Source organism: Pan troglodytes, chromosome 5 (genome assembly GCF_028858775.2).
Source record: "Pan troglodytes isolate AG18354 chromosome 5, NHGRI_mPanTro3-v2.0_pri, whole genome shotgun sequence".
Classification (NCBI taxonomy): Eukaryota; Metazoa; Chordata; class Mammalia; order Primates; family Hominidae; genus Pan; species Pan troglodytes.
Genome location: NC_072403.2, coordinates 87,727,300 through 87,752,524, shown reverse-complemented (window position 1 = coordinate 87,752,524; position 25,225 = coordinate 87,727,300). Strand labels below are relative to the sequence as shown.

General features: G+C 39.8%; 1 protein-coding gene and 1 pseudogene across 9 annotated transcripts in view; one reads left to right on the top strand and one right to left on the bottom strand.

The window, feature by feature from the left end:
• MYO6 (myosin VI) overlaps positions 1-25,225 on the bottom strand; it is a 167,467-nt gene that overhangs the window by 130,180 nt on the left and 12,062 nt on the right. The window lies entirely within an intron of this gene.
• On the top strand, positions 18,326-18,425 carry LOC112209630 (U6 spliceosomal RNA; annotated as a pseudogene).

Sequence of the window (25,225 nt, the reverse complement as noted above, 5' to 3'; positions counted from 1 at the left end):
ATAAAGTAAGCAACACACTATGACCTTAGGTGAGAAGACTCAATACTACTGAAAATGTCAGTTCTCTCCAACATGATCTCTAGGTTGAATGCAATCCCAATTAAAATTTCAACAGATTTTCTTCCAGGAACTTGACAAGCTTATTCTAAAACGTATGCAGAAATGCAAAGGCCAAGAATAGCCAAAACATTCTTCAAGAAGACCTAGACAGGAAGAAAAGATTTACTATAAAGCCACAATAAAACAGTGTGGTAATAGTGCATGAATAGACAGACCAAGGAAAAAGAGCAAAGATTTATATATATAAATATATAGGCTGGGCACAGTAGTTCACACTTGTAATCCCAGCACTTTGGGAAGCCGAGGCGGGCAGATCACCTAAGTCTGGAGTTTGAGACCAGCCTGGCCAACGTGGTGAAACCCTGTCTCTACTAAAAAACACACACACAAAAAAAATTTAGCTGGGCGTGGTGGCAGGTGCCTGTAATCCCAGCTACTCAGGAGGCTGAGGCAGGAGAATCACTTGAACCTGGGAGACGGAGGTTGCAGTGAGCCAGGATCGCACCACTGCACTCCAGCCTGGGCAACAGAACAAGACTCCATCTCAAAAAAAAAATTGTTTTAATTTTAAAAATAAATATATAAATATTTACTTGATTTAATTTACAACAGAAGTAAGCAACGCAGATAATGGGGAAAGATGAACTTTTCAATAAATGCCACGGGGACAACTGGATATCCACTTGGGGGTAAAAAATAAAATTTGAGTCCTACTGCACATCATATACAAAAATTATACATAGGTGGGTCATAAATCTACATGTGAAAAGCAAACAATAAAGCTTCTATAAGTTTGTATAGAAGATTACCTTCATGATCTTACAATAGGAAAAAAAAAATTAACAGAACGCAAAAGCCAGGCAGTGGTAGCACGTGCCTATATTCCCAGCTCCACGGGATGATCGCTTGAGCCCAGGATTTCGAGGCTGCAGTCACGCCTGTGAATAGCCACTGCAGTCTGGTGTGGACAACGCAGTGATACCCAGTCTCAAAAAAAAAAAAAAAAAAAAAAAAGACCAAAAAACAAAACAAAACAAAAAACTAGGATCCAAAACAACATTAATCACAAAGGAAAAGATGTATAAATTTGACAAATTAAGAACTTGTGTTCTTAATTACTACACTATACTACTTCCTCCAAAAGAATACATTTCAGCATAATTTCCAGCTATTCTTATGACTTTCTTTTTAAATAGGAGAAAGCTTGCTACTCTGTGCTTCCAAAGATTAGCCTGGGAAAAGCTACATATAAAACCAATGTAACTTGTACATTATACTAAATTCATTCCTCTGTTTGCCCAGCAATAGAACAGACAGCAATTAATATACATCCCTCTCTCTCCCTTTTCCTGAGTTGTAAGAGCCTGGCATACAGTTGATGCTCAATAAAATATCCCTTGAATAAATGACTAGATGAAAAAATGATAATTTACATTTACTTAATTAAAAACACTATATAAATCCATATTTGGAGAACAAATGAAAGTGTGCACTGAATACTAAAAGCATAAGGAATTATAAAGTAACTCCTTACATTATTACACTGCCCCCCACCAATTCCAAGGATTAACAAATTAAACCACAAATCACTTTTAGTTTCTCTATAACAAAGTTTCAAACTAAAGCTACACCCCACAATCTTCAGCTGATACTTTATTCCTCAGCTCCACCCTCTTTTTTTTTTTTTTTTTTTGAGACGGAGTCTCACACTGTTGCCCAGGCTGGAGTGCAGTGGTGCGACCTCGGCTCGCTGCAAGCTCTGCCTCCCGGGTTCACGCCATTCTCCTGCCTCAGCCTCCCAAGTAACTGGGACTACAGGCGCCCGCCACCACACCCAGCTAATTTTGTTTTTGTATTTTTAGTAGAGACGGGGTTTCACCGTGTTAGCCAGGATGGTCTCGATCTCCTGACCTAGTGATCTGCCCACCTCGGCCTCCCAAAGTGCTGGGATTACAGGCATGAGCCACCGTGCCGGGCAAACTTCCCTTTCACTTTGCTCTTCTCCATACTGCCATATCCTATGGAAAGCTGGCTTTCCCCAGCCTGATTCTATTACACTCCTAATTCTGGCTTTCAACTTCACTTCCATTCTCTGTGTCCAATCGTATTTTTTTTTTCAAACTTCCCTCCCAATTCCAAGTCCCTCAAATAAAGTCTCCCCCATTCAGGATCTCTCATGCTACTCATATAAAAAGTCATGGCTGGGCACGGTGGCTCACACCTGTAATCCCAGCACTTTGGGAGCCCAAGTCGGGCGGATCACGATGTCAGGAGATGGAGACCATCCTGGCTAACACGGTGAAACCCCGTCTCTACTAAAAATACAAAAAATTAGCCGGGCATGGTGGCATGCGCCTGTGATCCCAGCTACTCGGGAGGCTGAGGCAGGAGAATAACTTGAACCCGGGAGGCACAGGTTGTAGGGAGCGGAGATGGCGCCACCGCACTCCAGCCTGGGCAACAGAGCAAGACTCTGTCTCATAAATAAATAAATAATAAATAAAAATAAAAAAGTCCCTCCACCATGATCCCCCTTAAGACAAACTCTGATAAACAAGAACTATACTCAAACTTCTTTCCTCATCCCATCAACCATAAGGCAGAAATCTGACCTCTTCCTAATACACAGCCTTTTTGCTCCCCTCACCTTAAAAAATTCACAAATAAAGGTCATGTAATTATGTTGTGGTCTAGATGATAAATTTCCAACTCTTTCATAATGCCTGCAAACACTAAATGATCATCAAAATGATAGGTGGATCCTAGGCATTAATAGAGGAACCTTGACTTTATTGTCAAAATAATCAATGTTATTGGCCTTTTAGACACAGCCCGAGGCCCTTACTAATTATGGTATGTGTCAACATTACTGAGGCAAGTGGGATATTTTAAATGGCAAAAAAAAAAAAAAAGAAGATATCAAATGCCATCTCAGAGATGGAAACTATCCCTTCTGGAAAATATGTCATTATTAAAATAAAGACCTCTACCCTGTAAGCCATCATCAAAATACCGGAAGAGAAAAAGGGAGAAATGCTGAAAGCACCACTTAACAAGTCTACTTCGACGTCCTAATTTCCACAAGTTGGGTTACCGGTTCAGTGAACCCAACCATGTGACCCAGGCAATATTTCCCATTCAAAATCAAAACAAGACCTTGTGCCTATAGGCTATTTTCCAAAGGATAGAAAAACTAAAACTTTAGGAGAAAACTAGAGGCACTCTGAGGAAAGACTAAAAATCTATCTGGGAGGCCAGGCTCAGTGGCTAATACCTGTAATCCCAGAATTTTGGGAGGGCAAGGGAAGAGGATCGCTTGAGCCCAGGAGTTCAAGACCAGCTTGGGCAACATAGCAAGACCCCATCTCTACAAAAAAAAATTAAAAATTAGCTGGGCATGGTGGCGCATGCCTGTAATCCCAGCTACTCCAGAGACTGAGGTGGGAGGATCACTTGAGCCTAGGAGATCAAGGCTGCAGTGAGCTGCGATCATGCCACTGCACTCCAGCCTGGGTGACAAAGCAAGACCCTGTCTTCTCAAAAAAAAAAAAAAAAAGCTAACTAGCTAACTGAGGATTATCAAGGACTATCACTTGTTCTTTTGTGAAAAACTAAATTTGCAACAAGTAAATTTCAGAGAGGTCCATCCACAAAGACACTCAGAATCCTTGGCCAGACAGAGAGAATTTGTTTTCAGCTTAAGAGATAGTATGCACAGCAATAATAGATAAAGGGCAAGAAAACAAGGACACATAAACACAGGCTAAAAAGGGAAAAGAGAAAGAAGAGAAAGGAAACTTGAATCTAGAGATGGGATAACAGAGCAAGAATGAAAAGTGTAACAAGCAGAGCAACAAACTGGTTAAGAGAATGGTAAGACATTCAGCACTGAAAACTAAATGAATAGCAGGCAAGGAAGAAATTAGAGATCCGTAATAATCACCATATGAAATGACTCAAGTATAAACCTTTTTCTTTCCATTTTTCCTTTTAACCAGCTATAAAGAATGACAAAAAAAAATACTTTCATGCTGTCCTGCCCCTTCCAAAAAAAAAGAATTAAAAAATTATGTGGAAGCAGCAGCAATAAGAATCTTGAATATAATAAGGGTAAGAGACGGTAAAAGACAGCGTAAGGTAAGAATTTATCTTGGTATAAGAAACCAAGATAAATCCACAAAATCTATGACAATATAAAACTATTTTAAACTGACACACATTAAGGTAATGTGTACAGTAATTGCATTTCGGTCTATCACTAAATTCAAACAAAATCCCCAGCACAAAGTCAGATTCAAAATGCGAAGGAAAATATGTTTTTTGAAATTTTCATTAAGCCAGAGAACTGCGCAACCCATCCCAAAGTCATCTCAATTTCCTGCCCATACTTTATATGACTCACCTCACTATAATACTTAGAGTAAGGTTACTCAGAATAATTAGTTTCATTCTGAACTCCAGCACCAGTCCTCATCTGTCCACACGTGGTTTAGGTGACACGCCACTCCCCCCATTCCTTTGTCTTATTTATTTTTTTTTTTTTTTGAGATGGAGTCTTGCTCAGTGGCTCAGGCTGGAGTGCAGTGGCGCGATCTCGGCTCACTGCAAGCTCCACCTCCCAGGTTCAAGTGATTCTCCTGCCTCAGCCGCCCGAATAACTGGGACTACAGGTACCTACCACACCCGGCTAATTTTTCTATTTTTAGTAGAGACAGGGTTTCACCATATTGGCCAGGCTGGTCTCTGAACTCCTGACCTTGTGATCCACCTGCCTCAGCCTCCCAATGTGCTGGGATTACAGGCATGAGCCACCCACGGAGCCCCCTTTGTCTTATCTTATCTTGAACAGAAACAGTTTCTCCAAATGACACTGGAGGAAACACATGCAACCTTGAAAACCTGGAAAGATGAGTTATCCCCAGCAGAGATCAACGTGTCAACTCCATGCTGGAGATGGAGGAACTCAAAAAATATCCCTCTCACTGTTACAGAATGGGTCAAATTCTCCAAGGGTATCCTCTATACGTAGCATATCTGCTGTGCACAAAGGCCACTGAAGAGTCACCATTCCATGCACACAATTTGTACTCCTGCCAGAAAGACCTCTCCCCTATTCTTCCTGTACTGCATTTCTACTCTCTGCTTCAAAAATTAAGCAAATCTCTCCTCCTCCCCGAAGTCATTCACTCTAACCCTTCTCAGGATTAGGTACCCCTTTCTATGAACCTACTTTTAACTTTACATAGTGTTAGTCTCTCTCTGCTTTGTTTTCTACTTTATTGTTAAAATAATCAATTTTACTGACCTTTTAGATGCCCAAGGCCCAATTTTGTTATTAAATTTTAATCTCGGCTGGGCACGGTGGCTTATGCCTGTAATCCCAGCACTTTGGGAGGCTGAGGTGGGCGGATCACTTAAGGTCAGGAGTTTGAGACCAACTTGGCCAACATGGTGAAACCCTGTGTCTACTAAAAATACAAAAATTAGCCAGGTGTGGTGGTGTGCACCTATAGTCCCAGCTACTCTACTCAGGAGGCTGGGGCAGGAGAATCACTTGAACCTGGGAGGCGGAGGTTGCAGTGAGCCGAGATCAAGCCACTGCACTCCAGCCTGGGTGACAGAGCAAGACTCTATCTCAAAAAAAAAAAAAAAAAAGTTTAATCTCTCCTTAGAGTTTAAGGTCCAGAATTACATACTGCTTATTCATAAGCAGCCAGTATCTAACATAGTATATCATATATAGGGAATTATTAAATATTTGTTGATTGAAGGGATGAGTAGTAAATGCCCTCTTCAACCCAAATCGCTAAACATAGCTCTATGTTCAGTTAAAACCTGTAACAAAGTTTCAGAGAAGATTAAAGTTTCTGGAGGAACAGATGTATATCAATATTAGTTTATCTTCACAAAACTTCAAATCCAGCATATACCTTATGTTGTCTCTATAAAGAACAAAAAAATTAATATCAAGTAACATTTTCACATCACATATTTATTTATTTTATTTTATTTATTTTTGAGATAGAGTCTCGCTCTGTCACCCAGGCTGGAGTGCTGTGGCACAATCTCGACTCACTGCAATCTCCGCCTCCTGGGTTACAGTGATTCTTCTGCCTCCGCCTCCCAAGTAGCTGGGATTACAGGTGTGCACCACCACACCCAGCTAATTTTCGTATTTTTTAGTAGAGACAGGGTTTTGCCATGTTGGCCAGGCTGGTCTTGAACTCCTGACCTCAGATGATCCACCCCTCTCAGCCTCCCAAAATGCTGGGATTACAGGCATGAGCCACTGCGCCTGGCCACATCACATATTTAAAGTGTGCTGATTTAACAATGATCTTTGCCACTACCCAATTTTTTTTCCTAGACCTCCAGCCCCCATTACCCAATTATTTTGCGACAAGTAGATTTCAAAGAGGTCCATGAAGACAGTCAGAATCCAGAATCCTTGGCCAGACAGAGAGAATTTGTTTTCAGCTTAAGAGATAGTACATACAGCAGTAAGATATGGGGCAAGAAAATAAGGACACATAAAAACAGACTTAAAAGGGAAAGAAGAAAAAGGAAACCTGAATCTAGAGATGGGATAACAGCAAGAATGAAAAGTGTAACAAGCTACAGCAACAAACTGGTTAAGAAAAAGGTAAGTCATTTAGCACTGTAAACTAAACGAATAGCAGGCAAGGGAGAAATAAGAGATCTGTAATAATTACCACATGAAATGACTAAAGCATAAAACCTTTTTCTTTCTACTTTTCTTTTTAAACAGCCATAGAAAAAGAATTTAAAAAAAGAAAACACTAAGGTTAATGAACACAATATATAGTTCCTAAAGTGAAAATGACATATTACAATAAAGTATCAAAAATGAAAGACAACTCAGTCAATTAAAACAGATATGCTGTCTCAAAATGCATTTTTTTAAAACAACAGTTTTTATTAAGAATTTTTTTTTTTCAGATGGAATCTCACTCTGTCACCCAGGCTGGAGTGCAGTGGCACAATCTTGGCTCACTACAACTTCCACCTCCTGGGTTCAAGCGATTCTCCTGCCTCAGCCTCCCAAGTAGTTGGGACCACAGGCACTTGCCACCACGCCTGGCTAATTTTTGCATTTTTAATGGAGACGGGGTTTCACCATGTTGGCCAGGCTGTTCTCAAACTCCTGACCTCAGGTAATCTGACCACCTCGGCGTCCCAAAGTGCTAGGATTATAGGCGTGAGACACTGCACCCGGCCTCGTTTTTTATTAAGAATTTAGACCAGGCACAGTGGCATGTGCCTGTAATCCCAGCACTTTGGGAGGCCAAGATGGAAGGATCACTTGAGGTCATGAGCTGGAGACCAGACTGAACAATGTAGCCAAACCCTATCTCTTTTTTTTTTTTTTTTTTTTTTTTTGAGACAAAGTCTCACTCTGTCATCCAGCCTAGAATGCACTGGCGGGATCATGGTTCACTGCAGCCTCAACCTCCTGGGCTTAAGCAATCTTCCCATTTCGGCCTCCCAAGCAGCTAGGACTACAGGCATGTGCCACCATACCCAGCTGATTTTTTTATTTGTTTTTTTGTAGAGATAGGATTTATGTTGCCCAGACTGGTCTGAACTCCTGGGCTCAAAGGATCCTCCTGTCTCAGCCTCTCAAAATACTGGGATTACAGGCGTGAGCCACCGCAGCTGGCCTCCATTTTTTTTTTAAGGATTTAAAAAAAGAAAAAAAAGAATTTCATTAGCAAACAAACTCAAATGGCAACAGAAGTAATTAGGAGAATAATTAGCTTATATTCTGGTTCACTTTCAATGCCTTTTTTTCTCTTCGGGAAATTAGAAAAAGGCAGAAAAAAAATTTTTTTTTTCTTTGAGACGGAGTCTCGCTCTGTCACCCAGGCTGGAGTGCAGCGGCACTAACTGGGCTCAATGCAAGCTCCGCCTCCCAGGTTCAAGCCATTCTCCCGCCTCAGCCGCCTGAGTAGCCGGGACTACAGGCGCCCGCCATCACGCCCGGCTAATTTTTTTTTTATTTTTTAGTAGAGACGGGGTTTCACCATGTTAGCCAGGATGGTCTCAATCTCCTGACCTCATGATCCGCCTGCCTCGGCCTCCCAAAGTGCTGAGATTACAGGCGTGAGCCACCGTGCCCGGCCAGAAATTTTTTAGAACTATTTATTTTACTTATATTCACTAAGCCAATACAAGACATACATATAAACAAAATACCATAAAGCAATTAAACAAAACTGTTGACTTACTGCAAAATTCTTAAGAAACCATAAAATATAGAAGACAATATACTATATTCATTGGGTATTGATGATGCACGTCTGTAATCCAGCTACTCAGGAGGGTGTAACAGGATGATCACTCAAGCCCAGGAGTTTAAGATCAGCTTGGGCAATATAGCAAGACTCTGTTTCAATTTTGAAATTAAAAAAAATATACCATATTGTACAATATTTGTAAGGTGTCTTATACCTTGGCCATAAGTAATTAACAATCAAAATATCAATTTCTCTAAATCAGAATATAATATGGTGTCTTGATTCTATGCTGTATTAAACAAACTGTCTTTTCAAGTTTGAAACTGTCTCCCACGGTCTTGGCCTTCAAATAATTTCATTCTGGAAACTGAAGAACAAAGAATACTTTTTTCTTTGTATTATAAGTCAAATAAAGCTAAACTAAAATGAATTGGGGGCAGGGAATAAGTGTTTCTTCATATAAAATCACAAACTTGGCTGGGTGCAGTGGTTTATGCCTGTAATTCTAGCACTTTGGGAGGCCACAGGGGGCAGACAGATTGAGCCCAAAAGTTTGAGACCAGCCTGGGCAACACAGCGAAAGCTTGTCTCCACAAAAAAATATATATATATAAAAATTAGCTGGGTGTGGTGGCGCACACCTGTAGTCCCAGCTACTGGGGAGACTGAGGTGCCAGGATCATCTGAGCCCAGGAAGTCAAAGTTGCAGTGAACTGAAATTGCGCCACTGCACTGTAGCCCAGGTGACACAGTGAGACCCTGTTTCAAAAAAAAAAAGAAAGAAAAGAAAAAGAAAAAAAAGAGAAAGAAATCACAAACTCAACTTTTTAAAAAAATCTTTTAAACCCAAAGTCTGTGTTTCAAACAGCCAGCCACATTTGTGTAAATAATTATGCCAGAAAACCATATTTTTATCACTTGATAAAGTGATCCATCTTTATCACTTGAGCTTGGGAGTACTAGGCCCTGAAGACACAAGCGTAAATTCTGATATGTACCCTTAAGAAAGATATTAATACATTTAACAATGAGATACTTTTCTCATCCATCACAGTTATGAAAATTAAAAACCTGTCACACTGAGTTGTTCTCACTTTGAGACTATAAACTGGTAAATCCTCTGAACCAGTATTTCTTAGTACACACCAAGGATATCTGTTGAAGCACTGTTAAGAGAGGAAAAACCACAAACCATCTGAATACCTATTGATTAAAAAAATGGTTTCGTAAACTATGCTGTATCTGGACAGAGAGTCATGCAATAATTTTTTAAAGTAAGGTGAATCTTTATCTTCCAACATGAGCTATTGTTACATAAAAAAATAGAATTGTAAAACATTTTGTGGAGTACAAGATCTTTCATGTTAAAAAAACAAACAAATAAACAAAAAACACATACAAGGCCAGGCACAGTGGCTCAGACCTATAGTTTCAGCACTTTGGGAGGCCAAAGTGGGAGCATTGCTTGAGGCCAGGAATTTGAGACCAACCTGGGAAACACAGCAAGACCCCATCTCTACCAAAACACATACACACACACACACACACACACACACTGCACATTTCTACAAGACTAAAAATGTAAGTAATAGTAAAAGACAGACATATACACACCAAAATGATAGTAGTTCTTAGTTTCTAAATAGGGAAGAGCAACCAGGTGGTGGCCTAGGGGAATGCCAACCGCTGTATTATTTTGATTTCTGGTTGGCAAAAGGATGCATTCACTTTTTAGCTGATTAACTTAAAATGAACACAATGTAAACAGATGTTATTCAAAAAGATTTATGGGGCTTTAACCCTTTCTAACCATTGCTGCTAATATTCTTTTTTAAAAAATAGTATTATAAGTTCCCTGGCTCATTAAGTCCTTGACTAGCCCAATCTTACCACCTCTGAGAAATTTTATGTTGATAGGATGGCCTAGAATTTATATTTGGAGAAAACAATATTTAAAAGAAGTGACAATATATTCACAGTGCACAGGATAAAATTATTTATTGAATAGACATTTATGGAGCATCTATTCTAACAGGGAAAAGTACTAGGCCCTGAAGACACAGGAATAAAATCAAGCGTTTACAACTTACAAAAGGAGAAAGACAAGTACACCACAATGTACAGCAATATTTATAGTACTGACATAAAGTAGTCCTAGAAATGGTGCTCGGGGGAGCAGTGAAGGACAAGGACCAGGACACAGGAACTCCATTTTGAACGGAGTATTAAAAGATGAGTAGGATAAAATCTTAAAGAAATGATACGCTACACATTCCATGAAAACAAAACGAAAAACACCAGTGTGCTCTGCCTATCAGGATTCAAGCTACCTTGTAAATATCACTAATTACTCATATTAGGAACAGATTAGTCAACTCCATTAAAAAGCCACTTTCCATCCCTGCATAATGGTAGCTCTATGGATTTGTGACTCAGACCATATTCCCTCAAACCAATGCATTACTAAACTTTAACTAGACATCAGAATTGTTAAACAATAACAAAATAAAATTGAACAACTGAATAAAGCTGAAGCCCTGAGCAGCCTAACTGGAAAAGGAGAAGACCCTTTTATAGGTCATACACACCTCCTGACCTGTATTTGGCAATCTGCTCCCCAACTGCCAACAGATAAGCAGCACAGCCCTCAAGGTTGGAGACTGATCTTTGGTAAAGCAGGCATCCACCCCAGATGCTGCTGTCTCCCGTACACAGGCCTCAGAGCCAAGGGAGGCCTGGAACCTGAGAAGTTTATTTCCAATTTGGACAGTTGCCAATGCATCTCATTTGAAGCATCCAGAGACAAGGGCCAGCCCAACCCCCCAGTGCCAGAAGCCAAGGCAGCATTATCTTCTGTATAAGTTCCTGACCCAGAGGTGACCTGCACAATTTCTTCTGTGCCTGCTATGGAAGAATTTGCTCAGCTCGGCTATTATGAAGACTCTAACCTTACCGGTGGCAACATGGCAACCACAAATCCCAAATCCCGGGAGGATTATACTTAATGGAGAGAACTCACTGTACTATTGGGACTACTGGCACTGCAAAAACGGCACCTTCTTTACAATGTATAAATGATAATATCGAAGGATAATCTTGTATACATAAAATAATTTCTCACCGGACGTGGTGGCTCACACCTGAAATCCCAACATTTTGGGAGGCTGAGGCAGGCAGATCACCTGAGGTCAGGAGTTCAAGACCACCCTAGCCAACATGGTGAAACCCCATCTCTACTAAACATACAAAAATTAGCCAGATGTGGTGGCATGTGCCTGCAATCCCAGCTACTCGGGAGGCTGAGGCAGGAGAATCGCTTGAACCTGGGAGACAAGAGGTTGCAGTGAGCCAAGATCGTGCCATTGCACTCCAGCCTGGGTGACAGAGAGAGACTCGTCAAAAAAAAAATAGTAATAATAATAATTTCTCAATAAACTCCCCCAGTTTTAAGCACTACTTCATAAAAGTGGAGGGAAGGGATTAAAATTAAAGCTAAGGGGAAGACTTCAATTCCTTGGTTTTCCTCTTTAAGGAAAATCTCTAACAAATATACCATAAAATTTTAACTATTACTTAATAAGCTACTTTTTTAAAGGTAAGAAGACAATTGTTACATGAAAAGTAAAAACACCCATGTTGCTTTAATGTATTTCAATATTTAAAGGTCTAAATGGTCACATAAAACATTAAATTGCATTCATTCTCTAATGGTAGCAAAAAAGATCCAATGGAAAGTAAATGAATATCAGCAATTTAGTGGTAGAAAGACACAGAAATGCATGAAAAGAACATGTCAAAAGTAAAGATAACTTTATTCAAACTACTGGATTATGGGTCTATCAATTATTTAAATTTATACAGGGCTATAATTAATAAAAATCATTAATCCTATTTGGTACAAAAATGTTAACTATCATGCTGTTAAATTACATTCACCTAGAAAAATATATACCATTTTATTATGTAAAAATAAGTTCATTACATTTTATTATGTAAAAAAGCATTTATATTACCTGTTATATTTAACATCTCAAAAAACTATTTGCTTTGGACTATGAATGAACATTCATTTACATAATTCATCAAGCAATTATTAAGTGGGGCTATAGCAAGGTGTTACAGTAATATCATTTTGATAATTACTCTTCTTGATACAGCAGCATTAGTCAGAGAAACAACAACCATAAATTCCAGGTCTAGAAATGAAATTTCCCAGTCACCTTATAAAGATGAAAATGCATTTAATTTTTAAGGCCTTCTAAAAAACTAGTGATTATCTCTATGTAATAGAAATATCAAAGATTCTTATTCACTTCATTTTGGTCTTGTGGATTTTCCACAATGAACAAATAAGTTGATTTTGTAGTTTGGGAAGGGTGAATTTTTAAAGAGGCCTGATTAGTTCACAGAGGTATTCCGTCACCCATCCTAATGTTTTGCCACCATCTTACACTGCTCTTTCTCACATCTTTCCTCTCTAATATGGTTTCATAGCACCCACAGAACTTCTCCACTGAAGCATAACCATATGATAAAAGGTTGTTTAATGTCCATCTCCCTACTGGAACATAAGCTTGATGATGGTGGGACTGTGTCTGTACTGCTCACAAATCCATCTCTCAATCCTGGCATTGTGCCTCTACATAGCAGGCAAACAACTCTCAATGAATAAACTAACAAACTAGTCTAAAATCCCTCTGAATGCAGCTGAAGATCAAGCCTTCTACTGTTTTCACCAAAAAATACTGATTGATACATGATCACTACCTTCTGCATTTGAAACATGTCTGAATCACCTCATTAGTCTTATTTCTTTCAAGGTAATCAGTTCCAGTTTCCTAAAATCTTCTCTAACTTGTGTGGCTGTCATTCCGAACCTTAGTTTCTCCACAATGGTTCAGCTGCAGAGTTGAGTGTTAAGTCAAACATTCCACTTTTTATTTACTACTGATCATAATTGGATACTCATTATTTTATATAAAATTTGGAGAATTCAATCAAGTGTGAAAAATATCCTCACATGTAAACAGCCTGCCTACCAGAATATGAAATTTCAAATTGGGAAGAATCTGTTTCATTCTCACCACTCATGTTTATCACTAGCATAGTATTTGCACCAACTATATTATTTCACTTCTAATGGATTCTATGTCACAATTATGACAATTACTTCATCTTTTTTTGACTATCAGAAACACATATAGATAAACCTATAGTCACTTTCCTACCTCACAGAATCAATTTAAACATTTCCTAAAAAGTCAAGTAAATACACTTAAAAATCCAATTATTTGAACAAGATAATTGAACAATATGCTTTAATAATAAGTATATTTACTAAAATTATAAAGATCACCAACACAGTTCAAATACTATCTCAAAACTTTAGCACTTCATTGAAGGGCCCAATATTATCTCCATCCTACAGAAAATCAAGATGACTTAATGCCTACCTGACAGAAAAATACAACACAATAGGTATAAAATTCCTCAACATTCTGCCTCTCCAACTGAAAACACATCGGTAACTTCATCCACCTATACCTGAAGGTGATCCAAAACTCTTTTCAGAGCTGACTTCTCCACATGTGTTCTTAGTCCCGTCTGTTCTCAACCCTTGTAGTATCTGGATGCTCAATACTGTCTGAACTGGTTTTAGTCATTTCCTCATCACTATTTCTTTTTGTCAGTAAGGTTAGTAAAACAATGATTCCTAATGTAAAATGTTTCCTTTATATTAAAACCTAACCAAGCACTCAAAAGGGAGAGTTTTCTAATTGAACTACGAAGAAAGTTTATCTAAATTAGGCTATTCAGACTTACAAAATTATCTATGCGAATGAGAAGGCTTTAAACTGTGCGACGGGGGTGGGGGATAGTGTATGAGTGTGTATACTCACATCAATGATCAAATGGCCTACCTACATCTCCGAACATAGAATGTAAACAAAGCAATTTAGGTAAGACATGAAGAATCTTTGTGACAAACAGGAGACAAAAAGAGGTTACAGAAACTTCATCTCAGAAGCTCATTAAAATAAGGATAAAACAAGTGAGTGACCTGTTTAGAGTGGTTTAGATACTGTAGGCCAGAAACAGAAAAGTAGACTCAACAGTATTAGTTTCAACAGAATTAATTTCTACTTTCAAATTTTGTATCAAGTGTACCATTTTAATAATTTTAAATAATTCTTAAGTCTCTATCCCAGAGAGTGTTCTACTTTTTTAACTCCTCCACAAGATACCATACATTTTAAAAATTAGTACACAAAAACTAAATTTTTAAAACATTCTGGTTACCAAGAGTTTCCTCAACACCTGACAAGAAAGTTTTACTTACAAAGATTTAATTTTTAAAAAAGATAAGTAATTGAACTGCAGATTGGAACTACCTGGGGATCTTTGAAAAAGTACTGACAAATACCACCCTCCAAGATATGGGACTTAATGGTTTAAGCTGTAGCACAGGTATCTCAACCCTAGAATTCTATTATTTGACTTCTCACAGTATCAAATGTGAATTCTATTGTTTTCCTGTAAATAATTATTCAGAAAGTCAACCTCAATCTCATTTATACTGCAAACAGGAGTAAGGGAAAGATTTCATCATACTGTCTTTTAAAATTTGGGAGGATTCTTAATTGTTTAGGATCTATCTTTGTGTAGCTGATTTTTTCTCTCTAAACTCTATTTAGAGAGAAATACATTTAGCATCTAATATCTAAATACAGTTACTGCAGTTTTGATGAGGAACAACTACAGATAAATGTACCTTGAGTTAAAACACATATTCACTCTTTTCCTTTTGTTTATTAATTAAACTCCTGGGAGTTATACACACAATTTAGTGGAGGCCACTTAAAAAACCCTTTGAAGAATCCTTTTTATTAAGAAAATTTCTGGGCTGGATGCAGTGGCTGGCACCTGTAGTTCCAGCACTTTGGGAGGCCAAGGCGGCCAGATCACTTGAGCTTAGGAGTTTGAGACAAGCCTGGACAACATGATGAAACCCTGTCTCTACAAAAAATACAAAAATTAGCCAGGCGCGGTGGCATGAGCCTCTAGTCCCAGGTACTTGGGGGCTGAGGCGGGAGGATCACTTGAGCCCAGGAGGTCGAGGCTGCAATGAACTGTGTTTGCATCACTGCACTCCAGCCTAAGCAACAAAGTGAGACCATCTCAGGGGGGGAAAAAAAAAAAGAAAAGAAAAAAGTGCTGTTATCTTATAGCTTATACATGTGTCTTGGGGTAAGCTATCAATACTATCCTCGTCAACAACATCAAAATATTTATACTGTTATCCATCAAGATTCAACTAAATTGCCAATGTGACATCAAATAATCAGGAAATATAAATCAGTTAAAAGACATCTGGCTTTCAATTACACAAACAATGGTCATTGGAAAATGCCTATAAAACTAAATGAGGCCAAGGGCACTGGCTCACACCTGTAATCCCAGCACTTTGGGAGGCCATGGCTGGTGGATCACCTGAGGTCGGGAGTTCAAGACCAGACTATTTAACATGGCGAAGCCCCATGTCTACTAAAAATACGAAAATTAGCCAGGCATGGTGGTGCAAGCTTGTAACCCCGGCTACTCAGGAGGCTGAGGCAAAAGAATCGCTTCAACCCGGGAGGCGGAGGTTGCAATAAGCCAAGATCATGCCACTGCACTCCAGCCTGGGCAACAGAGTGAGACTCTGTCTCAAAACGAACAAACAAACCTAAAGGAGGTTAGTTTAGAAGTTTCAATACCACATACAGAGCAACAAATACTATATATAATAAACAACATGAGAACATTACTTCTGGCTGTTTTCAACTAAGTATCTCATTACGGAATTTCTCTTTGTATCTTTATAACAATTTCTCTGTGTTGGTCTGTTTTTACCTTGCTATGAAGGAATACCTGACACAGGATAACTTTTAAGAAAAGAGTTTCAATTGCTTCACAGTCCTGCAGGCTGTATAAGCAGGGCTGCAGCATCTGCTTCTGGAAAGGGCCTCATGAAGCTTACAATCATAGTGCAAGGCAAAGGGAGAGTGGGTGGTGTTACATGGTGAGAGCAGAAGCAAGAAGACGAAGCAAGAGAAGCCCTAACAGAGAAATCTACTAGGGTAGTGCGGAAGGGAAATGTGGGGTCTGAGCCCCCACAGAGTCCCCACCAGGGCACCACCTACTGGAGCTGTGAGAAGGGGGCCACTGCCCTCCAGAAGTGAGAATGATAGAGCCACTAGCAGTTTGCATCCTGAACCTGGAAAAGCCACAGGCACTCAACTCTATTCTTTTTTTTTTTTTTCTTTGAGACAGAGTCTCACCGTGTAGCCCAGGCCAGAGTGCAATGGCACGATCTCAGCTCACTGAAACCTCTGCCTCCCAGGTTCAAGCAATTCTCCTGCCTCAGCCTCCCAAGTAGCTGGGATTACAGGCGTGTGCCACCATGCCCAGCTAATTTTTCCTATTTTTAGTAGAGACGGGTTTCACCGTGTTAGCCAGGATGGATCTCCTGACCTCGTGATCCACCCACCTCGGCCTCCCAAAGTGCTGGGATTACAGGCATGAGCCACCGCGCCCAGCCTACTCAATTCTATTCTTGAGAGCAGCAGAGGGAGTGGAGCTGCCCGAGACCTTGGGAGCCCACGACTTGCACCAGTGTGCCCTGGATGTGGAACACAGAGTCAAAGGGGATTATTTTAAAGCTTTAAGATTTAATGACTGCCCTGTTGGGTTTCAGGGGCCTGTAACCCCTTTCTTTTAGCCAATTCCTCCCTTTTGGAATGGGAATGCTTACCCAATGCCTGTACCCTCACTGTATCTTGGAAGTAAATAACTTGTTTTGATTTTACAGGCTCATGGGTGGAAGGAGATGAGTCTCAGATGAGACTTAGGACTTTGGTCTTGCTGGAATGAGTTAAGACTTTGAGGGATTTTTGGGAAGGGATGATTGTATTTTACGATGTGAAAAGAACATGAGATTTGGTGGAAAGATATGGTTTGGACATTTGCTCCCTCCAAATCTCATGTTGAAATGTGGCCTCCGATGTTAGAGATGGGACCTGATGGGAGGTGTTTCAGGCATGCAGGCAGATCCCTCATGAATGGCTTGGTGCCACCCCCACAAATGAGTGAGTGCTCGCTCTGAGTTCACAAGAAATCTGGTTGTCTAAAAGAGTGTGGCACTTCCCTCCTTTTTCTCTTGCTGCCACTCTCACCATGTGACAACAACCTCTCTCCCTTTGTCTTTCACTATGACAGTAAGCTTCCTGAGGCCCTCACCAGAAGCAGATGCTGGTACCATGCTTCTACATCCTACAGAACCCTGTGCCAATTAAACCTCTTTTCTTTATAAATTACTCAGTCTCAGGCATTCCTTTACAGCAACGCAAAAACCAGACTAATACATTCTCTATGGCAAAATAGTTCATATATAGTTCATATATTTTACAGCAATAATTGGCTACTCCCTTTGCTTATTCCCAAACTCACTATCCCTTGAAGGTATTAAAATGAATTATTGGCCAGGCACAGTGGCTCATACCAGTAATCCCAGCACTTTGGGAGTCAGAGGCTGGTGGATCACTTAAGGTCAGGAGTTTGAGACCAACCTGGCCAACATGGTGAAACCCCATCTCTACTAAAAATACAAAATATTAGCCAGCCATAGTGGCAGGCGCCTGTAGTCCCAGCTACTCGGGAGGCTGAGGCAGGAGAATCACATGAGCCCAGGAAGCGGAGGTTGCAGTGAGCCGAGATCACACCACTGCACTCCAGCCTGGGTGATAGAGCAAGACTCCATCTCATAAAATAAAATAAAATAAAATAAAATAAAATAAAATGAATTATTTACACTTGGAGGAAAACTCTTTTGTGAAATTTTTAAAAATCTTGTATTTAAATTCAGGTGTAAAATAGATCAGATTATTAACATCCAAATATTCTAAAACTACAGGTAAAAAAGTTATTTATGCATTCTGCAATAGATACAGCCATAAAAACACTGAGAGGTGCTCACTTTGGGAGCACATATACTAAAATTGGAAGGACTCAAAGAAGATCACCATAGCTCCTGGGCAAATGCAAACTGGTAAAATGTTTCAGTTTCTTTTTTATTATTGCAGACACACTGGGCAGCTCTTCCAACATGTAATCCCAGCTACTTAGGAGGCTGAGGCAGGAGAATCACTTGATACCCGGAGTTAAGACCAACCTGGGCAACAAACCTTATTTCATTATTTTTAAAAATGGTGAAAGTGTTTTGGGAGGCAAAATATAATTTCTGTAGTAAATTCATTTTTTTTAAATGCAAGAAATTTCCACCAATTTAATTGCTTAAGAATAGAATTTGTGGCCAGGGGCAACGGCTCACACCTGAAGTCCCAGCACTTTGGGAGGCCAAGGCAAGCAGACGGCTTGAGCTCAGAAGTTAAGAGACCAGCCTGAGCAACATGGCAAAAGCCTGACTACAAAAATACAAAAATTAGCCGGGTGTGGTGGTGCGCACCTGTAGTCTCAGTTACTCAGAGGCTGGGGTGGGAGGATCGCTTAAGCCCGGAAGACAGAGACTGCAATGAGCTGAGATCATGCCACCGCACTCCAGCCTGGGCAACAGTGAGACTCTGCCTCAAAAAAAAAAAAAAAAAAAGGAATTTGTAAATCATGTGTATTTATGAACCATATACTATTTATAACTATTATAGTTTCTCATTTACATCACTTTAAATGAAACATTAATTTTATATTCATTCTTATTATTTATTTATATGTATTATTATTCAGAATGTAAAAGCTTCAGTGTCTCACTTAAAGACAGGAATGCAACACTCAAGAATAAATTGAGGGCCAGGCATAGTGGCTCACGGCTGTAATCCCAACAATCTGGGAGGCCAAGATGGGCAGATCACTTGAGGCCAGGAGTTCGAGACCAGCCTAGTCAACATGGTAAAACTCATCTCTACTAAAAATACAAAATATTAGCTGGGCGTGGTGGTGCACGCCTGTAATCTCATCTACTCAGGTGGCTGAGGCATGAGAATCACTTGAACCTGGGAGGCAGAGGTGGCAGTGAGCCAAGATTGTGCCACTGCACTCCAGCCTGGGCGACAGAGCAAGACTCCATCTCAAAAAAAAAAAAAAGAATGAATTGAGGAAGATGACACAAAAAAATAAAAATACTGCAGCCAGCACAAATGTCTGTGAGGATGCTACAAACTGATCCAGCTCCTGTGGGTATGGGCCAAGAACTTTTTATTTCAAATTTTCAAATTATTATGATGCCACTAATGATGTACAGAAGGTAAAATGAACAGCAAATTCAGAGGAGAACATAGGTAAGCCCAGAATCTAATCCAATATATGTGTACATATATTTAAAATATTTTTGCATTGCTTTAACACACACTGACTAAAAAACATACAATAACACATAAATTGAAAGAAGACTGTCCTTTATTTGGAACTTTACCAAAAGGTGTTCATCATGCTGGAAAAATCACATTATAGAGCAATGCTAATAAAGATAGTTGAGTCACCAATTACAATACTTGCATATTAGTCTAATTTACAGCTGCTGCATTCATGATTATTCTACATGTAGATGTTAGTAGCATCTGACTACTTTATTCTGCCTTGTAGTAAAGGACTGCCTGCACCTTCACAAACTGAAATAAACAATATATTAATGTAATTACTATAATTAATAATTTAATAACTTTCCTTTATGTTAGAATACTGTATTAATTTTTAAGTGTATATATCTGTATGTGTATATATATATATAATATACACACACACACATATATGTGTAGGTTATACTGTCTACTAGTTTTTTTCTTTTTTTCTTTTTTTTGAGACAGAGTCTAGTTCTTTTGCCCACGCTGGAGCACAATGGTGTGGTCTCTGCTCACTGCAACCTCCACCTCCTGGGTTCAAGCGATTCTCCTGCCTCAGCCTCCCACGTAGCTGGGATTACAGGCACCCGCCACCCCGCCCAGCTAACTTTTGTATTCTTAGTAGAGACGGGGTTTCGCCATGTTGGCCAGGATAGTCTCGAACTCCTGGCCTCAAGTGATCTGCCCGCCTCGGCCTTCAAAAGTGCTGGGATTACAGGTGTGAGCCACCATGCCCAGCCTGCTTTTTTCTTTGAGACAGAGTCTCACTCTGTTGCCCAGGCTGAAGTTCAGTGGTGCAATTATATCACACTGCCATCTCAAACTCCCAGGCTCAAGCAATCCTTCCACTTCAGCCTCCAAAATAGCTGGAACTACAGGCACACACCTACCACGCCCAGCTAACCTTTTTTTTATTCTTAGTAGAGAGGTTTTGCTATGTTGTCCAGACTGGTCTTAAACTCCTGGGCTCAAATGATCCTCCCACCTCAACCTCCCAAAGTGTTGCATTACTGGCATAAATCACTGAGCCTAGCCTTTTCTTTTTTTTGAAGTTCTTGCTGTATCAGTGCAGTGGCATGATCATAGTTCACTGCAGCCTCAAACTCCTGAGTTCAAGCAATCCTCCCACCTCAGCCTCCTGAGTAGGTGGGACTAGATGCACATGCCATCACTTCTGGTAATTTTTTTTTTAAGATGTGAAACAAATAGATGAAACTTGATTCTAGAGCACTGGGTAAGAGTTCAGAAATTTCTTCCCTACAGAATTTTATTATAGCACAAAAAGAAATGTTTATTTTTGGCCAGATGCAGTGGCTCATGCCTGTAATCCCAACACTTTGGGAGGCTGAGGCAGGCAGATCACTTGAGGTCAGAAATTCAAGACCAGTCTGGTCAACATGGTGAAACCCCATCTCTACTAAAAATACAAAAATTAGCCAGGCGTGGTAGTGTGCACCTGTAGTCCCAGCTACTTGGGAGGCTGAGGCTCGAGAATCGCTTGGACCCAGGGGGTGGAGGTTGCAGTGAGCTGAGATTGCACCACTGCACTCCAGCCTGGGTGACAGACCGAGACTCTGTCTCAAAAAAAAAAAAAAACAAAACTTTTTTTTTAGTCATAGCCTTACATGTGAAATTACCTCTAAATTTTTTAACTGCACAATACTGACAGGAAAAATGAACTCCAAACTAAGAGACTTATGAATTATCTTTCAGTTCTGCCAGTGGTTAGCTATCTGACCTTCAAGTCTCTCTCTTTTTTTTTTTTTTTTTGTTTGAGACGGAGTCTAGCTCTGTCGCCCAGGCTGGAGTGCAGTGGCATGATCTCGGCTCACTGCAAGCTCCACCTCCTGGATTCACGCCATTCTCCTGCCTCAGCCTCCCGAGTAGCTGGGACTACAGGTGCCTGCCACCACGCCCGGCTAATTTTTTGTATTTTTAGTAGAGACAGGGTTTTACCATGTTGGCTAGGCGGGTCTTGAACTCCTGGCCTCAAGTGATCTGCCTGCCTCAGCCTCTCAAAGTGCCTGGCCTGGATCAAATCATTTTTAAATTTCTAATACAGTGAATATCAATAGATATAATCCACATAAACAAAATACGCAGTCTTCAGTAATTTTTAAGTGTGTAAAAGAGTCCTGAGACCTGAGATCCACTGATCAAAAAAAAACCTTACAAAGCCCCTCGCTAGGCAGTTTATACCCTCCAGTAATTCACAATCTAGGTAGAGTAGACAAGAATGAAAGAAGATACACATACATCACAGAACCTTTGATGTACATTATAATACCAGTATAATTCCAAATAGTAAATTTGGGGTGGCTACTTTCAAAGATTTAATTCAAGCAGGTAGTGAAAGATGGGTAAGAATGACTAAAGAAAAGTGCACTCCAGACAAAGGGTTTGTTTGAACAAGACTAAGGAGAAAGGAGAATGGGGACACGTTTGGGGAAGAGGCCAACGGGGCTGGAGCGAAGGAGAATGGCACAGGTGTGATGAGTGCTATAGTGAAAAAGTGGGGCAAGATAGGTCAAAAAGGATTTTGAATCACACAGTAAGAGTTTAGAGACCAGGCATGGTGGCCCGCATCCATAATCCCAGCACTTTGGGAAGCTGAGGTGGAGGATCACTTGAGCCCAGGAGTTTGAGGCTGCCATGATCTATAATGGTACGAATGCAGTCCAGCCAGGATGAGAGTGAGACTCTATCTCTAAAAAACAAAAAAAGAAATAGATGAAGAGGTTGGAAAAGAATAATGCTCTAAATGAGGCCACTGGATCTATTAATTAGGTTACAGAGTAGTCACTGTTGAGTGTTTAGGGACACAGCACAAATTACAATGAATCTGGGATCAAGACCTCATTAGCATTATATTAACTACAGGAAATAAGTATTTTACCTGGTGTTACAGAAAAATATTTTTTTCAAAGAGTAGTTTGTCTTTCAACTGTAAGTTTTTAAGTTATCTCTCTAAACTTTGTTATTTTCAGATAATTTATTTCAGAATCATAAAATACTGATTTTGGCACTTAAGTAGAACTCTAGCATTTACCTAATGAATTTTATAACAAAATAATATACTATTGTGTTACATATTGAACCTCAACCTACTGCCTAAAAGAATATTATTCTTACTGTAGATAAGCCTACAAAAGCACATTTTAGTGCAAATCCAACAAATGACATTTATTCAAGGAAAAAACTATTATTCAATCCTTTTTTATTAGTAATATGAAGCACAATATAAGATCAAATTTCATTTTGGCATGTTTATATCAAATATGTATTTAGCTAGAACTATGTTTATGCAAAAGTAATGTGTGAAAAATCCGTATTTTATTAATATAATCTAGGAAACAATCATTTGTTTTATACAAAGATTCTTCTCTTTACAAAAGAAATTATCACTGGGACCCTTTAAATAGGAAGCTTTCCCAGAATAATAAAAAAATTATGCCGAGCACAGTGGCTCACGCCTGTAATCCTAGCACTTTGGGAGGCCAAGGTGGGTGGATCATGAGGTCAGGAGTTCAAGACCAGCCTGGCCAAGATGGTGAAACCCCGTCTCTACTAAGAAAATACAAGAATTAACCAGGCGTGGCAGGCGCCTGTAATCCCAGCTACTCAGGAGGCTAAGGCAGGAGAATCGCTTGATCTCGGACGGTGGAGGTTGCAGTGAGCCGAGATCACGCCACTGCACTCCAGCCTGGGCAACAGAGTGAGACTCCGTCTCAAAAAAAAAAAAAAAAAAATTACAGGTCAGATGCAGTGGCTCATGCCTATAATCTCAGCATTTTGGGAGGCCAAGGCAGGAGGATCACTTGAGACCAGGAGTTCAATACCAGCCTGGGCAACACAGTAAGACCCCCATCTCTACAAAAAAAAAATTAAATTACACTTAAATTCATTATTTACATAAAACTTTACAGGAATACATTTGCTTAAGGCACATACATTAAGTATGTAATTATAACAGGTATATAACTAAAACAGGTAGTTGTTAAGAGGTTTAAAAGACAAGAGCTGCAGACAATGGCTTAGATTTGGGTCTAGGAGGTCTCCCCTCTCTCATCCACTGGCAGGGGAGGCTGGAGCCCTGCGCAGAGCAGAAATCTGAGGGTGAGTCTGGCTCAGAAGGGAAGTGGGTATCACAGAACTGTCTTCCCTGGACTTGAGAGTGGGCCATAGATGCACGAATGTCACCATTTTACTACTGTTTGTGTAGGGAGATAAAAACAGAAAAGATTAACTCTTTGATTTTCAAAGCTCTGAGTGTTTAAAAGAGCACACAGAAAAAGCAAGCTTAGAATTCTAAGTGGAGCAAAGACTCTAGAGCCAGACCACCTGGAAGCATCTTTTGACTCTACTCCTTACTACATCTATCACCTTCTCAAGTTACTTAGACCTCAGCTCTCTCAGCTATAAAATAGAATAATAAGAATAGTCACCTCATAGGGTCAACGTGAGAATTAAATGAGAAAATAACTGCAAAACACTCAAAGTGACAGCATATAATTGGCCCTCAAGAATTGTTATAATTATGGCCGGGGGCACAGTGGCTCACGCCTGTAATCCCAGCACTATGGGAGGCCGAGGCAGGCGGATCATGAGGTCAGGATATCAAGACCATCCTGGCTAACATGGTGACACTCTGTCTCTACTAAAAATACAAACACAAAATTAGCTGGGCATGGTGGCTGACGCCTGTAGTTCCAGCTACTCAGGAGGCTGAGGCAGGAGAATGGCGTGAACCTGGCAGGCAGGGCTTGTAGTGAGCCGAGATCACGCCACTGCACTCCAGCCTGGGCGACAGAGTGAGACTCTGTCTTAAAAAAAAAAAAAAAAAGAATTGTTACAATTATACTGTGCTAGGATGATTTTAGATCACTCATTCAATCCATCATTACAATACACTGCCACCCCGAACCCATCTGACATAAACCTTTCACTGTTCAATCATGCTGACCTACTCTGTTGTCCACATGTTCTGAAAATACTAACCTATATCAGTGTTATATACCAAATAGCAGAATCCTAGAAAACAGGACTAAAGTCCATGACATTCTGGGCCAGTTCCAGAAACACACCTTTAATAAATAATAGCCCTCTGTATACAGTTGCACATTTGGCAAAAAGGAAAAAAAAAAAAGTGTCTGTGTGTGTGTGTGTGTGTGTGTGTGTTCTAACAGCCCATTTTCTAACATACTAGCATCACTATATGCAGCCACCAGGCTATCTCCATTTTTACTAATGACTTACTAAAATCACCAAATTGGTTTATAAATTCCTAACTTATCCTCACTTTCCTTCCAAAAAAAAAAGGCTTATTAGTAGAATGCATCCCTATAAAATATAAAATTAAATTCTGATTGAAATAAATATTTCCTGGTTGCTAAAACATCTGTCGTGACAGCTGGTCATATGGTCAAACTCATTCAATTTCCATCCTTCTTTTCCCTCCTTCCATACTTGAAAGAAAACCTTTAACATAAACCTCTTCAATTAGCCATTTGAATACAT